General features: G+C 40.5%; 1 non-coding gene across 1 annotated transcript; it reads left to right on the top strand.

Annotated features, from left to right (window-relative positions):
• Positions 1 to 1,125: 1,125 nt before the first annotated feature.
• Positions 1,126 to 1,232, top strand: LOC118489500. Its single transcript, XR_004887520.1, has one exon. It is a non-coding gene; the product is annotated as a small nucleolar RNA R71 (small nucleolar RNA).
• Positions 1,233 to 3,425: the final 2,193 nt, after the last annotated feature.

The following is a 3,425-nucleotide window of genomic DNA, read 5'->3' as shown; positions in this document are numbered from 1 at the left end:
TTTTGGGGAAGTTTATTGAGCACGAGGGCAGAGCATTCTTCGCCTAAATTAACTAATTGCAAATTTTCAATTTTCCTCTTATGCGTAATGAAGTCCCTCATGAATTTAGAGTATTTGGGCATTTGGGTTAGGACTTCGATAAAAGGAATATTGACGTGCAATTGTTTTAACAGACTTTCGAATTTTGCGAATTGCTCATTTGTCTTTTGACGAATTAACCTACCGGGGTACGGAACTCGAGGAGCCTTGGTCGGCTCTGGTGGTGGAGGAGAGTTCTTCTTCTGCAGAGGTGTCGGTACTGTTTCTTCCGTTGGCGGTGGCACTTCTGCAGGCCCTACGGTGCGGTTTCGTAGTGTGATGAGGTGAACTTGCGCCTTTGGGTTTGTTTCGGTATTGCTGGGTAATGCGCCTTGTGGTCTCTCGGAAAAGTTTTGAGCTATTTGATTTAATTGTTTTTCTATGTTTTGAATGCTAGCTTGTTGATTTCTAAAATTAGATTTTAATTGTAGAAATCTTTCCGAGTTTTTCTTATCAGTGTCAGAGACGAGGCGAGATATAGTATCTTCGAGCCTTTCTCGTCCACCTTGTTGTTGAGTGAAATTTTGTGACTCATTTCTTGGTTGCTGAAAGTTTGTTCGTTGGGTTTGTTGGTTACTACTATTGCCGGGTTCCCTCCAACCAAGGTTTGGGTGGTTTCGCCATCCTTGGTTGTAAGTTCCCGTTGGGGGACCCGACGGCCTAGGTCTATTATCAATGTAGTTTACCATTTCTTGTTGATCGTCTGTTTCTTTCATGCAACTCCAATTTTCATGTGACCCACCACACCCTTCACAAGCCATAACCGAGACTGTTTTTGTCATTTCCAATTTTTTTATCTTTGAAGAAAGATCCTCGATTTGGGCTTGTAAAGAAGTGCTTTCATCGACCTTATGGGCGCCCGGGGCGATAGACTTATTTCCCCGGGGGGTGTGCCATTGAAAATTGGTTTGAGCAATTTCCTCAATTTGATTATATATTTCGTGCGGGCGTCGATTACCTAAAAGTCCCCCGGAGCTAGAATCAAGTGTCTGCCTAGTGTGTGGCAATAATCCATTATAGAAAGTGGATACTTGTTGCTGTATTGCGAGGCCGTGATGGGGACACTTGCGTAATAGCTCCTTGAACCTTTCCCAAGTTTCATATAAGGATTCCCCGTCCTCTTGTGAATATGTATTAATTTCAGCCATTAACTTAGCAGTTTTAGAAGGAGGGAAATACTTATATAGAAATTTTTGGGCTAGTTCATCCCAGGTGTTTACCGATCCAGCTGGGAGGGTGTTGAGCCAAGCTTTCGCTCGGTCTTTTAGTGAGAAGGGAAACATACGGAGGCGGATGGCGTCGTTTGATGCTCCATTGATCCGAAAGGTATCACATATTTCCAAGAAATTAGTTATATGTAGATGGGGATCCTCGTCCGCAAGCCCGTGGAAGGTTGCGGAGTTTTGGAGTCAAATGTGGCCGAAGTTCGAAGTTATTGGCTTTGACATTCGGAGCATTGATAGCGGCGCCTAGATTACCTACGGTGGGTCGTAGATAATCCATAAGGGTACGTTGGTCCGCCATTGGAGGTGGATCACCCGAAACCTTCTCTTGGTTTTTGGCTTTTAACCTTTTTCTGAGAAAGCGTTCGGGTTCTTCTAGTGGTTCTTTTATGTCTTTATTGGAACTGGAGCTCATACACTACGTGAGGTTGGCGTCGGGTTCCAAGTCCTGCAATAAAAACAGAAAAGAATGTTGGTCAGAAGGTTCACCACGGCCCCGTGTTGAGTGAACACGGCCCGTGGTCGGAATTTCAGTGATTGTTTTCCAGATCCCAGTTACTGGAAGTTGGACACGGCCCCGTGTTGCACCGACACGGCCCCGTGGTCAGCCTTCTGTAACTTGGAAAACAAAAACTGCCAGTAACGATGCTGGGCACGGCCCGTGTCCGACCAGGCACGGCCCCGTGCTGAGCTCTGTAGAAGCTGAAAATCTAAGAAAAAATCCTAAAAAATTAAAGAAAACTAAAAATATGATTAGGCCGTTGATTCCTAACTTTCTTAAAATCCTTGTGTCCCCGGCAGCGGCGCCAAAAACTTGATGTGCGTGAAGTGTGCTATATTTTAGATGTATATTTAAGCCCCTTTTTACACTTTTAGCCAAGTTTTAAATTTATAAAACACGATATTTACTAACACTAAACACACATATGGGCAAGTGCACCCATCGTGGACGTAGTATAGTGTTGGTAAGATACCGAGGTCGTCCAAGGACACAAGAGCTTTTAATACCGGTTTATCCTCAACGTCTAATCAAATCAAAAAGTGAGAAAAATGTTTTAAACTAAGAAAAATAAAAACTAACTAAATGCTGAAAAATAAAATAAAATAAAAACAGATAGACAAGATGAATCACTTGGATCCGACACGTGTATTAGTATAACCTTTGATTATTTTCGCACTTTTGCACTTGTTTAAGAGATTATCTTAGTTATTGTAGTAGGCCCCTCTTTTGAAGGAGACGTTACCCTCAACCCAGTAGTTTGAGTCAGCAAGGATACAATCCTATAGGGTCGGATTATTGAAAGATAATGAATTAAGTTATTAATGCAAATTGTGGTAGGCCCCGCTTTCGGCGGTGACGTTACCCTCGGCTAAGTAGTCTGAGTTGTCACACCCCGACCACGTAGAACATACAAAACGTGGCGGAAACGTCGGGGAGTGTTGTAACAGAATCATTGTTTCATAACACATGGAAATTTAAATATTGTTTTATTGATTAAATGAACTCGTTGTTCTATTACAATCACATAAGTACAACTATGATCTTCCAAGTTTTAAAGTTGCTAAGGCACGAGTCCATCCTAAATGTAGCATGCATCAACAATCATCTCAAGACAGCACCTGAAACATGTGTAAAAATAGGTACGTCAGCATAAAAATGCCTGTGAGATACATAGGTTTTGTGAAAACGGAGTTCATGACTTGAGTTTGAGAAAATGTTTAGTCATGAACCTCGTATTTTTGCTTTGTCTTGTAAATCATTTGAAAAACGATAGGATCAGATAATATGTATAAATAAGAGAATAATGTATGGTTAACTGAATAACCATGTAAAATGAGTTTGTATAAGTTAAGTTTGTTTGAAAAACAATGTTTTAATAAAACATTTATGGTATATATAAAATATACCTTGGTTTTAAGAAAGTTGAATAAGTAATATATTAAAATATCTTTCAGTTCCAATATTGTTAACCCAAGTGTACTAAATAACGCCACGATATGTAATGCAATGAAAACACTTATATATAAGAAGTACCAGCGGCGTATCTACCATGTTTTCATCACATTACACTCGTTCTGTTATCTAAACACTAACCAAAACCAAATCGTTTGATAGATAGTATA

Source organism: Helianthus annuus, chromosome 17, assembly GCF_002127325.2.
Source record: "Helianthus annuus cultivar XRQ/B chromosome 17, HanXRQr2.0-SUNRISE, whole genome shotgun sequence".
Taxonomy (NCBI): domain Eukaryota; kingdom Viridiplantae; phylum Streptophyta; class Magnoliopsida; order Asterales; family Asteraceae; genus Helianthus; species Helianthus annuus.
This window is presented reverse-complemented; position numbering and strand designations above follow the sequence as displayed.